Raw genomic sequence first — 14,203 nt, 5'->3', positions numbered from 1 at the left:
TTGTATGACGTTTAAACTACTTTTTAAAAAATAACTACTTCAAATTTTTATCTGATGTATTTGGGGAAAAGGGCTTGAGGTGAAGCGCTTGTGCTCCTCTTATTACTGTTTAATCTTAAAATAGCACTCGAACTTTCTAATTCCAAATGAATGTGGCCACTTTGAAGTTTATACGACGACCCCTTCTAGATGAAGTGCCTCTGGGGAAAAAATGTGAGGGGAGGCTAGCTGCCCTCCAATCACTTTTGACTCCTAAAAAGTGAATTACAACTTTCAATTTCCAATCAAATGAGCCCTCTATGAAGTTTATACGAGCATCCCTTCCATAACAACTATATATGCCCCCAGGGCATAAATTACAACGCCTACCCCCGGGCCCTGGGGGGCTGTGTCGACACCGGAGTTTTTTTGTTATCTGAACTTTGAACTATTTCTAAAAAAATACTTATCTCAAAATTTGTATCTGATGCATTAGGGCGTGGAGGGGGAGGGGGGCTAGTTACACTCCGATATCTTTTGACTCTTAAAAAGTGAACAAGAACTTTCAATTTCCAGTCAAATGAGCCCTCTCCGAAGTTTATACGAGCATCCCTTCCATAAAAACTATATATGCCCCTAGATCATTACTCATAACGCCTGACTCCGGGCCCTGGGGGGTTGCGTCAACACAAGAATTTTTCTTATCTGACCTTTGTACTATTTTTAATGAAATGGCTATTATAAAAAATTTATCGGATGGGCTGGGGAAAAAAGGGTGTGTCTGGGGGGGGGGGCTAGTTGCCCTCGGATATCTTTTGACTCTTAAAATTGAACTAGAACTTTCAATTTCCAATCAAATTAGCCCTCTCTGAAGTTTATACGAGCATCCCTTTCACAAAAGCCATATAGGCCCCCAGGACAACACTTACAACGCCTATCCCCGGGCTTTGGGGGGGAGTTTTTGTTATCTAATTTTTGAACAATTTTCAAAAAACTGGGTATCTCAAGATTTTTAGCGGATGGGTTTGGGGAAAAAGGGCGTGGGGAGGGGCTAGTTGCCCGTAACTCTCTTGACTCTTAAAAAGTGAAATAGAACTTTTAATTTCCAATCAAATGAGCCCTCTGTGAAGTTTACACGAGCATCCCTTTCATAAGAACCATACATACCCTTAGGACATAACTTAGAACGCCTTTCCCTGGGCCCTTGGGGGTTGTATTGACACCAGATTTTTTCTTATCCGACCTTGGAACTATTTTTAACAAAATGTCTATCTCAAATTTTTCATCAGAGGGGTTTGGAAAAAGAAGGCCTGGGGGGAGGGGCTAGCTGCCCTCGGATCTCTTTTGACTATTAAAAGTGAGCTCGAACGTTCAATTTCTAATCAAATGAGCTCTCTCTGAAGTTTTTACGAGCATCCCTTTCATACGAACCATGTATGTCCCAGGGCATAACTTACAACACCTGTCCCCGGGCCCTGGGGGGTTGTGACAACACCTAAGTTTTGTTATTTGACTTTTGAGCAATTTTTAACTTAATGGCCATCTCAAAATTTTTATTGGATGCATTTGGGGAAAAGGGGTTGTGGGGGGAGGGCTATTTGCCCTCCAATCTCTTTTGACTCTAAAACAGTAAACTAGAACTTTCAATTTCCAATCAAATGAGCCCTCTCTGAAGTTTTTACGAGCATCCCTTCAATAAGAACCATACATTCACCCATGGTATAACTTACAACACCTGCCCTCGAGCCTTGGGGAGCTGTGTCGACCCAGGAGTTTTCGTTATAAGTTCTTTGAACTATTTTCAAAAAAATGCTATCTCAAAGTTGTTATCGGATGGGTTTGAGAAAAAAAGGGCGTGGAGGGGGGGGGAATAGTGTGTCCTCCAATCTCTTTTGACTCTTAAAAAGTGAACTAGAACTTTCAACTTCCAATCCAATTAGCCCCCTTTGAAGTTAATACGAGCATCCCTTCCATAAGTCCCATATATACCCCCAGGGCATAACTTACAACGCCTACCTCCGGGCCTTGGGGGTCGTGTCGACAGCGAAATTTTTGTTAAATTATCTTTGAACTATTTGTAACAAAAAAGCTATCTCAAAATTTTTATCGGTTGCATTTGGGAATAAAGGGTTGGGGGAGCTGGTTACCCTCCGATATCTTTTGACGCTTAAACTTAGCTAGAACTTTCAATTTCCAATCAAATGAGCCCTCTCTGAAGTTTATACGAGCATTCCTTCCATAAGAACCATGCCCCCAGGGCATGACTTATAACCCTTGCCCTGAAGACTGTGGGGGGAGTGTCCTGCTCAAACATATAATTTCCAGAACTTTCAACTACGTTGAACAAAATGGCTATACCAAAATTTTGATTGGATGTGTTTGGGGAAATGGTGGGCGTGGAAGGGGTGTTAGCTGCCTTCCAATCACTTTTGACTATTAAAAAGGGAACTATCCATTTAAATTTCCAATCGAATGAGCCCTTCCTGAAGTTTCTACGACAACACTTTCTATAAAAAAAAAACATATATGCCCCCCAGGGCATAACTTACAACCCTTGCCCTGAGAGCTGTGGGGGGGGGTTGTTATTCTCAAAGACCTAATTTCAGGAATTTTCAACTGCGTTTAACAAAATGGCTACCTCAAAATTTTTATTGGATGTGTTTGAGGAAAGGATGGGCGTGAGAGGGGGGTAATTTGCCCTTCAATCCCTTTCGATTATTAAAAAGGACACTAACCATTTGAATTTCCAATCGAATGAGCCATTTTTGAAGTTTATACGACAACGCTTTCTATAAGAACCTTATATGTCCCCTGGGCATAACTTACAACCCTTGCCCTGAGGGCTGTGGGGAGTCTCCTCCTCAAAAGCATAATTTCTATCTGGAAATCAATTACGCTGAACAAAATGGCTATCTCAAAATTTTGATTGAATGGGTCTGGGGAACTGGTGGGCGTGGAAGGGGTTTTAGTTGCCTTCCAATCACTTTTGACCCTTAAAAAGGGCACTAGAACTCTCGATTCCAATAGAATGAGCACCCTTTGAAGTTTCTACGACTACCTCTTCCATATGAAGTGCCTCTGGGAAACAAATAAATAAATAATAATAATAAAACATTGGAGCCGTATGGCCTTTACTACAGGCAACGCTATAGCGTTGCCTCTAATAATGCTGGGAAATCCAGTGTCCCCTTCATAGAAATGTCCCTTTCCCCAAGGAAACATCCTCCATGGAAAGATCCTCCCCCGTAACCCCTACTCCGACCCCCCACCAGAAAAAAATTCCTCCTGAAAACGCCTGTATACTTCCCAATAGCCAATATTATATGTAAACAATGGGAAAAGTTTATTACTTGCAGCCCTTCCCCTGGGAACTGCGGGGGATTAAATCATTCTCAAACACATATTAATTAAATTTTCGACTATGTTGAACCAAATGGCCATCTCAAAATTTTGATTGGGTGACTTAATTTTTTTTCGTAACTTAAAAAGGGTACTAAAACTGTTAATTTCCGTTCGAATGAGCCCTCTCACGATATTCTAGGACTACTGGATCGATACGATCACCCCTGAGGGAATAAAAAAAAAAAAAAACAAGAAAAAAATCCGTGATCTTTCTTCTGGCAAAAAATACAAAATTCCACATTTTTGCAGATAGGAGCTTGAAACTTCTATAATAGGGTTCTCTGATACGCTGAATCTGATTTTGTGATTTTCATTAGAGTTCTGTGACTTTTTGGGGTTGTTTCTCCTTTTTTTCAAAAATAAGGCGAATTTTCTGAGGCACGTAACTTTTGATGGGTAAGACTGAAACTTATATATTTGAAATCAGCATAAAAATCTGATTCTTTTGATGTATCTATTGGTGTCAAAATTCCATGTTTTAGAGTTTCGGTTAATATTGAGCCGGGTCGCTCCTTACTTACAGTTCGTTACCACGAACTGTTTGATAAAAATTTCTTTGTTTATTAATTCCAAAATGCGGTCAAGCTTGTCAAGCTTGAAAAGCTTTATCAAGCTTGTCGCACTACTGCTAGGATATAAGAATATCCTTGAGAGTATTTACTCTACACCCTCAATCGGTTTTTAATTTTGGTCTCCTTTAGATAGAGAACTAGTGACCCACATTTAGGTAATCCAAAATCTAAGAAATGAAATAAATTCTGCCTTGATTTGAAAAAAGTTTCATAGTAGTTCTCAAAGAGAAAACAAAACTAAGAAATTCTTTTTCTTTGATTAGTTGTTACACTTCTATTTTCTTCATACTCTGGTCTCAATTCCCGGGGGGCATGCCCCCCCCCGCGGGCGCCCAGGGGGAATATGTACTGCAGAATTAGTGGTGAATCTGGCTGAACAAATCCGAGTGTATATAACATTGACCTTTGCTCACACGAAAGTGTGTTTACGCTATACTATTGTCGTCTGCAGCAGCTCATTGCTGACAATTTTAGTAGAAGTCAAGTACCAGCACTTACATTTACGATTATTTATAGTGTGTTACTTGTTTATAATGTATTGCGTAATTTTTTAAATTCCCCAAGTAGCATGTTTGTTACATACTCACGTTTCTTCATTACCGCTTGAATAGCACCTACTAGCACCCCCTCTTGCCCCCTCCCAATAAAAATACTGGGTACTTTCCCATTATATGGGCATTTCTAAAAAGTCAAGTTTGGTTAATGCTAATACAATAAAATAGGATGAACATATAATAGTTTATAAACAGATTTAGGCTATATATTTGCACATTAGGGGGGGGGGGGGGGGTAAAGCATTGCATATATTAAATATGTAAACTAACCTAGGTACCTCCCCCCCTAAACCCCAAAAAACAACAGTTTAAATATCGTATACGCAATGAAAACCACGCAGTGGATTGCATTACTCTATAGCCGTCTCTTGAATTAACCCGTCAAAAACGTGACTGGTTTCCTTGTAAATGCCCATATAATGGGAAACTACCAAATACTGATTTTTGGTGTTATCAGATCTTTCAGTGGTATAAAACAACATTATACGTATAATAGAACATATAATAAAATATACAACTAGGTTCCACATCCTCAGAAACCGGATAAAAATGTTTTTAGACCTTCATAAAAAGTAATTTTTAACATTTCATATCGAACTTCGTAAGCATCTGCTATTCATCATCGTGATCAGATTCGTTCATTCAGTGGCTTAATGGAACACAGTGGCATATAGAAGATAGGCTAATAAAATTAGAACTCGTCGAATAGAATGTAGATCTAATTTCCACGTCCTGATAAACCTGATGAAAAGATTCTTCTAGTGAAATGAAAAGATTCTCCGGTACTAGTGCATTATACCCACTCTTTTTATATCTCAAACTCAAGACACTTTGAAGAAACCCTTTTTCGGGATGAGTCAACACACTGCTGTAGATGTATAGCGTGGTTTTAATTGCGTATTAATTTAAAAAACTTTTTCCAAATAATTAGTTTTTAAAGAAGAGTAATGAACTCCATTAAACCAAAAATTAGCAAAAATAAAATCAAATAATCTACCAAGCGTGAAATTACCACAAATCACCATCAATAAATAAATCAAACTCAAAACGCACAGTTATTACAATAAATAACCGAGTCAAACTCAAAACGAGCAGAAATTACCATGAGTAGGGCTCAAAACCCCTATGCCTTCCCAAGCCCAGAACATAATTTGCACTTTATTGAAAAAAAATATAAATATTTTTACTTTTATAACTTTAATAAATCAAATAATATTAACATTTTGATTACTAAATATCAGTATAGATAGATAGATAGATATTTATTGCAAAACGAAAGCCTCTTTGGGACATGGCAAAAACAAACACAGTTGCATATAAAGTCAAAACACATGATAATAAGATATATAACAATAACTAAACATATCTCATAGCAAATAAAAATAAAATAACATAACAGTTGTAACACAAAAGCACACATAATACTATAAAACTAACTCACATAATTACACACAATGTCACACACATAATAATAATAATAATAATCATGTATTCAAAAGGAAAACAAAAGTAAAGTGGCCCTTTTTACAGGGCCATAGGCTATACACTATACATCAAATATAACAGGAAAACAAAAGTAAAACTCCCTTCAGCATTTTTATTCCAAACCATAACAAATCTTCTTCACAATAGTTCCTTTCTTATCTTTAGTGCCTGATCAACAAATCCACATAATCTACACATGAGGCTAGGTACCGTCTGAGACAACATGCCCCCAAGGGAAAAATTACTTTTCCCAAAAATACCCTCCCTCAAATCAGTAAGCCCCTGGCACCGGCACAGAAAATGGTCCAGATTTTCCTCTTCATTATTACAAATGGGACACGTGTACCTAGACGCCGGGAACCCCTTACCTCTCTCAAATACTTTACTCCTCCATCTTAAAGGCAAACAGTTGGCCCGCAGCTGCAACCAATATGACAAATACTTACTTGACAAATTAAATTTAAAGTAAATCTCCTGGCCAAACACCTTTTTAACATCCTTATAAACACTTAATGTCTCGGATCTCTCAATTTCATTCCCCCATGTCTGTATCTCCTGATCTTCTAATCTTTGTTTAACTATTCCTATTATATCAATCTGACTAATGGCGGGACCTCTACCATCATTCCATATATATGACAATCCTAATCTGTCTAATAAGGATTTAACCCTAAACGACCACGAATTCTTACGCCCTGAAGCAAGTAGCTCTTCATAGGCCTCTCTAATAAGTTTACCTCGTGGTACCTGCACTATCTTCATCCAAAATCTAACTACCTGAATCAGCCTATGTTTACGGAGCGAAAAAATCTCTAGCTCCCCTTTCAAAAACTGGGTATGCGTAGTCCTATGGAGGCCGAAAAGCCTTTTGTAATAAGTTACCTGAAGGGTCTCCAGCTGTTCTGCCGCTTCCATCCCCCATAATTCCCCACCATAATGAGTAACTGACATAATCTTCGTTAAAAATATTCTCTTATGCATTGCTAGACTTTAATACCCATAACTGTACCATTCCTAAAAACCGTCGATATAGCCGCTTTCCCCCTTTTTACTGACTCTTTAATGTGTTCACACCAACTACCATTATTTTGAAATACAAAACCTAAATATTTTGAATTTTCAAATCTTTATTTCGTCTCCATTAAACATAAACTTACCATTACATTCTTCATCCTTTCTTTTACCAAAAATAAACATTTCTGTCTTCTTAACATTAAGTTGGAGCTTCTTCAGATCTAAGTAATCTGCAACAAGATTTAACAAAATCTGTAGTTCATGGGCAGACTTAGCTACAAGTACGCAATCATCAGCGAAAAGCAAAACTGAAAATAATTTTGAACCAAGACCCACTGTCAGAGCCCACCTTCTTTCCAAAAACTGAACTAAATCATTTATAAAAATACAAAACAAACGGGGGGAAAGAGCACTACCTTGTTTTACCCCTTTACGGTTTCTATATACTCTAGAAAAACCCTAATCTATTACCTTTACTACCGCCTTAGTTCCGCAATACATGCTAGTAACTAACCTCACAAAAATACTAGGTAAACCTATACTTCTCAGATTATCTACCAAAAGCACCCTCTCAACATTATCAAAAGCTTTTCTTAGGTATAAAAAAGCTGCATATAGACGGCTATTCCCTCTTCCAAACTTATCAACTAGAGCTCTAAGCACAAAAGCCCTATCTGCTGTACTATAAACTTTCCTAAATACTCTTTGCTCTTCATATATAATCTTATTTTTATCTAACCACCTATCTAGCCTCCTATCTAAATTTTTTTCTAACACTTTACTAAAAACTGGTGCTAGAGCTATGGGCCTATAGTTATCATTCCAGCTAGGGTCCCCCTTCTTAAAAAGCGGTATAACAACCGAAGTCTTCCATAATTCTGGCCACTTACCTGTAGATACAATACTATTAAATGTTATAACTAATATCGACAAAAACACCGACAAAAATTTCTTAACCACCCGGGCTGGTATCCCATCCAAACCTGGTGCTGAACCTCCTTTCATCTTACTAACTACTTCTCTAACCTCCTCTCTTGTCACTTCCCCTACTAATTCATAATCATTCTCCTGCAGCGGGAAAATACTTTCACCTGAACATGACGACTGACTATCCTCTTCTAGCCCTTCAGAGTCTCCTTCTAAATTCTCAAAATAACCAGGCCACGACTCCGGTGAAGGCGTTGGACCTGAAATATTAGCTCTTTCCTTTCTCATTCTACTCCAAAATTCTTTAACATTCCCTAGTGTAAAATCCTCCATCATCTTTTTCCTTCCTAAACTATCCCACTCCCTACTTCTCCGCTTCGGTAATTTCTTATATTCCCTATTCTTAACTCAATTAAAATTCAACTCTTCTAACCGCAATTCTTTATCCTGGCACTGCCTAAAAATTTCTAATTCTTTTTCTACCTCCTGCTTTAACCTTCTACATTTCTCACCATAATATCCTTTATCTCCTGATTTAACTTTCCTTTCTACCGCTTTATTAGACCACTGGTGCACTAACTCACATAACTAGGCAAGGACTTCCTCAGCACTGCAATCTAGATTTCTAATCTCCTCTAATCTATCCATTACTTCCGGTCTCGCTATTATCTCATTCATATTTTCAATTTTTTTATTATTTCAATCTTTTTTTAACGGTTTTTGAACTCTAACCTTTTCTTGGCCTAGTATTTCTTAGCTTTTTCTAATACCGCTCCTTTAGCCTTCAACATCTAAATACAGCTCTAACTAAACTTTCCAGGGGTCAGAACCACCTGATTGGAGTGCCTCAACGTCAACTGATGGAATTGAAAGCCCACAGCCAACCAACGAACAGTCTATCAGACTTGGACGAGATCTCGACATACATGTAAACTCCCCCACTCCCTTATCAATTCCAAATCTCCCATTCCCAATTATTAGACGACATTCTAATCAGAGCTCCAAAAGCCTTCTCCCCCAACAATTCAACCTCCTATCCATATCTCTGCTACTTCTAGGCGTTCCATACTCAGATGGAACCAAGTCAGGCACTTCTCCGAACGAAACACTCCATTTCTAATAAAGCACCCGTATAAGCGTTAAAATCCCCCATAACAACAAAAACATCCTCTGTAAAATCCCTTCTTAGTCTACTTAACTCTTCAGCTAACACATCCCATGTTTCCTCTCTATTATAGGAACTATTCTGAGGCGCTATATACACAGATCCTAAAGTCATCCATTTATTTCTCACTAACTCCAACCGTACCCAAAGAATGTTCTCTGAATTACTAGCTATTCTATGATAACAACGGAAACGAGCTTTACTTAGTAACATAGATAATTTCGGAGACCACACTGCCTTTCCATGACGATAAATAAAAGTTCAAATAGGGATAAAATCCTTTTAATAGACAGTGTATTTTGTAACAGTGATAGAAATTCACAAAAATACCAGATATTTCGGTCACATATACAGTGACCGTCATCATTGGTAAAACTGTTTTACTACTGATGACGGTCACTGTATATGTGACCGAAATATCTGGTATTTTTGTGAATTTCTATCACTGTTATAAAAAACACTGTCTATTAAAAGGATTTTATCCCTATTTGAACTTTTATTTACTTAGTAACACGATTATCCCTCCATAGCAGCGCATGTTTCCAGCTGGCTTTCGTGCAACATGCTCAACACTAAAACCGTCGAATATCGGAGGGTCCCTTGCGCTATGCCATGTTTCAACTAACCCTATAATATCGATTGACTTTAAATCTTCACTAATCTGTTTCACTTTATTTTTCACACCTTGTACGTTCCAGGTTACTAAACTTATTCGATGTATATGGCCAGGTTTTTCCTAGTCACTGCGTACCTGTTACTCTTCGGTATTAGCTGCATCAAAATCTGAATCTTCCGGAGTAATGCGGTAATAGTCACGATATCTGTTACTATAGGGGGTACCTCCACGGGGGCCCCTCGACACGTACCGACCAACTCTATTTGGCCAACCACCCGTGGGCAACACTCGCCTGGAAACATTCCTACTCTTTCTCCTTGATTGTTCTTCAGGACTAATAACTTCCGATAATTTTCGCGTCTTCTTATCATTACCCTTTAATGGAGACCTCACTAAAATAGTGTCTTTATGGTAGGTTTTACTGCCAGTAGGTGCGGGGTTATTCACATCAACTTCAACTACTGTTTCCGCATCGCTATCCGACATTGTTGCATCGCTACCCGAATTGTCTTCCACATTTCCTCGAATAACAACTTCGTTGCCCTTATTAATGGCGCCTGCGGTAGGTGCTCTTGCCTTTTGTACTTTTTGCGTGGTGCGCGGAGTCTCCTTTATAACCTTATTTGATAGCTCATCATATTTAAAAATAACATCGTTCACATAAAGTTTGACACCCCTGAGATAGGCAGAATGACCTTCAGAGAGAGCTTTATTCATTTCTACTCTGAGGTGCTTTCTAGCTTCACGCTGGGTGGGGCTATAATCGGGTGCAGCAGAAAGTCCATATTCTCGTAGAAGTGGATTTCCCCTTAAAATCATATTTTTTACATCCATCGAATTCAGCTTTAGCACAATAGGACCCGCCTTAAATCGGAAAGAGTCTCTTACATCACTGCGGGTGAGGCGCAAATTGGGAATTACGTCGTTCAAAACCTTCATAATCTCTTCACTAAGGGTATACCTTTTCGGATCCACCGCTTCAAAGTTGTAGATTATAACATTGTTGCGTCGCAACTCATCCTATAAACGGTCAGCTCTAAGCGTGGCTGACTGTAAATTTTGGCGAACCAGTATCAATTCACTCTTCAGTTTCTCGTTAGCTTCTTTGTTTGATTTTAGCTGAACATTCACTTGTGCTAATTGTGCCTCGACAGAAGTTACACTTTCCACAAGTTTCGGGAGAGCGTCTATTTTTTATGTCAATTCCGGCAGCAAATCCAGCTTAAAATTTATCTCTTGTAGAAACTGACTGTTCACTGTCGAATCACCTCTATCCGCTTGCATTGTAACAATAACTAATCAGTAACGTCACCGAGTAATAACAATCCAGTCCAAAAATCCAATCTCCGATATTTAAGTGCATTCAGGTAATTGCGTAAGATTTAATCCTTTACAAAATTGTGTCACTCTTTAATCCTTTACAAAATATATGTGACCTTCACTGGCAGATCGTGAATGAGAACTGAAATTTTGATTACCAAATATCAGTATATGTATATTAAACTGACAAAGCCTTGGGAAGCCTTGGGATTTTGTTCTGGCCTTGGGAAGGCATAGGGGTTTTGCGCCCAACTTATGTTAATTTCTACTCGTTTTGCGTTTGACTCGGTTAACTATTGTAATTTCTGTTCGTTTTGGGTTTCATTTATTTATCGATGCTGATTTGTGGTAGTGGTAATCTTTTCGTTTTTTAAGATTTTATAGTTTGGCCTGCTATTTGCATGCTGAAGAAAAATTTTCAGCAATTTTCAACAACATACACCCTTTTAAAAATCTGGACACAAATAGTACTGTTTAATTTAGTTTCATATCTCCTCTAGTTGAATTGAAATGAAAAACTTGATACCATTCGCAAAAAAATCTGTTACTTTCTTTGATAGCTTGGATACACTTAAGCTATTTTGATTTGGTTAAATTTTAAGAGCAGAAATGTGAGGGTTGGCGTGGGCGTGGAAGGGGGATTAGTTGCCCTCAAATCACTTTCAACTATTAAAAAGGGCATCAGCCCTTTCAATTTTCAATCGAATGAGCCCTTTTCTAAGTTCCTACGACAACTCCTTCGATACAAAGTGCCCTGGTCTAAACAACAACAACAACAAAAAATAATACATTATACCCACATCGATCTTGACTATAAAAATGTCAAGCCTTCCAATCACTTTCGACTATTAAAAAGGGCACTAGGCCTTTCGATTTCTAATCGAATGAGCCCTTTTGGAAACGACAACGCTTTGTATAAACACCTCATATGCCCCCAGGGCATAAATTACCACCCTTACCCTAAGGTCTGTTAGGGTGGTTGTCATCCTCTAACACCGAATTTCCAGAACTTTCAACTACGTTAAACAACATGGCTATCGCAAAATTTTTATTGGATGTGTTTGGGGAAATGGTGGGCGTGAGAGGGGCGGTAGTCGCTCTCCAATCACTTTCAACTGTTAAAAACAGCAGTAGCCCTTTCAATGTCCAAGCAAATGCGCCCTTTTGAAGTTTCTACGGCAAAAACGTCAATGAAAATCTTTTATACCCCCGGAACATAACTTACAACCCTTGCCCTTAGTGCTGGAGGGGGTGTCATTCTCAAAGACCTAATTTCCAGAACTTTCTACTACGTTGAACAAAATGGCTATCGGAAAATTCTGATTGGATGTGTTTGGAGGAATGGTGGGCGTGAGAGGGGGCTTAGTTACCCTCCAATCACTTTCGACTATTAAAAAGGGCACTAACCCTCTCAATTTCGAATTGAATGAGCCCCCATTGAAGCTTTACGACAACTCTATCTATAAAAACCTTATATGCCCCCAAGGCAGAATTTACAACTTTGCCCTTGGGGCTCTGGGGGGTTTGTAATCCTTAAATACATAATTCCCAGAACTTACAACTACGTTGAACAAAATGGATGTGACTAGACTTTGCACGAAGATTTTGGGGGAATTGGTGGTCGTAAGAGGGGGGGTTAATTACTATCCAAACACTTTCGATTATTAAATAGGGCTATCTTAACTTCCCATCAAATGACGCCTTTCTGAAATTTCTACATAAACTGTCTATATAAGTTTTATATGCCCCCGGCGCTTAATTTATTACCCTTGCACTGAGGGTTCTGACGAGGTTGTCATCACGAAAGACCTAATTTCCAGAATTTTCTACTACGTTGAACAAAATGGATGTCTCAAAATTTTGACTGGGTGTTTTTCGGAAAATGATGGGCGTGAGAGGGGCGTTAGTCGCTCTCCAATCTCTTTCAACTATTAAAAAAGGCACTAACCCTTTCAATTTCCAGTTCAATGAGCCCTTTTGAAGTTTCTACGCTTTCAATAAAACCTTCGACGCCCCCAGGGCATTACTTACAACCCTTGCCCTGAGGGCTGTGGAGGGGAGGGGTTGTAATCCTTAAAGCTAATTTCGAAAACTTTCAAATACGTTGAATAAAATGACTATCTAAAATATTGATTGGAAGTGTTTATAGAAAAGATGGCGTGAGAGGGGGGTTAGTTGCCTTCAAATCACTTTTGAATATTAAAAAGGGCACTAGCCCTTTGACTTTCCAATCGAATGAGCCCTTTTTTAAGTTTCTACGACAAATATTTCTATAAAAACCTTATATGCCCTGAAGACTATGGGGGGAGTGTCCTGCTCAAAGGTATAATTGCCTGAACTTTGAACTGCGTGGAACAAAATGGCTATCTCAAAATCCTTATTGGATGTGTTTGGGGAAATGGTGGGCGTGGAAGAGGTGTTAGTTGCTTTCCAATCACTTTCAACTGTTAAAAAGGGCACTAGCCATTTCAATTTCCAATCGAATGAGCCTTTCCAATCTGAAGTTTCTACGACAACGCGTTATATAACAACATTATATGCCCCTGGGCATAATTTACAACCCTTGCCCTGAGGGCTGTGGGGGGTTTGTCATCTTCAAAGACCTAATTTCCAGAACTTAAAAACTACGTTGAATAAAATGGCTATCTCAAAGTTTTGATTAAATGTGTTTGGGGAAAAGGTGGGCGTAAGAGGCGGGATAGTTGCCGTCTAATCACTTTCGACTATTAAAAAGGGCACTATCCCTTTGAGTTTCCAATCGAATGAGTCTTTTTTAAAGTTTCTACGACAACACCTTCTATAAAAAAAAACATTATACGCCCCCAGGGCACAACTTACAACCCTTGCCCTAAGGGCTGTGGAAGACTGTCCTCAAAAACATAATTTCTATCTGGAAATCAACTACGCTGAACAAAATGGCTATCTCAAAATTTTGATTGGATGTGTTTCGGGAAATGGTTGGCGTGGAAGGGGTGTTAGTCGCATTCCATTCACTTTCGACTATTAAAAAGGGCACAAGCCACTCGAATTTCCAATTGAATGACACTTTTCGAAGTTTCTACGACAACTTCTTCGATACGAAGTGCCCTGCTCTAAAGAAAAATATTAATAAATAATACATTGTGTCAACATCGTTTTTATATGCCCCCAGGGCAAAACTTAAAACCCT

At 38.7% G+C, this 14,203-nt stretch overlaps 1 protein-coding gene across 8 annotated transcripts in view; it reads right to left on the bottom strand.

The window, feature by feature from the left end:
* Window positions 1-14,203, bottom strand: part of LOC148941186 (uncharacterized) — a 162,729-nt gene that overhangs the window by 127,592 nt on the left and 20,934 nt on the right. The window contains exon 1 of one of the 8 annotated variants that reach the window (XM_089103798.1): window positions 7,150-7,227. The exons of the other annotated variants lie outside the window; for them this stretch is intronic. The gene's annotated coding sequence lies outside the window, so the exon portion shown is untranslated. Of the gene's footprint in view, window positions 1-7,149; window positions 7,228-14,203 lie in introns of those variants that run through there. 8 annotated transcript variants of the gene reach the window in all.

Source organism: Artemia sp. Qi Xiang Cuo, chromosome 18, assembly GCF_049724085.1.
Source record: "Artemia sp. Qi Xiang Cuo chromosome 18, ASM4972408v1, whole genome shotgun sequence".
Lineage (NCBI taxonomy): Eukaryota > Metazoa > Arthropoda > Branchiopoda > Anostraca > Artemiidae > Artemia > Artemia sp. Qi Xiang Cuo.
This window is presented reverse-complemented; position numbering and strand designations above follow the sequence as displayed.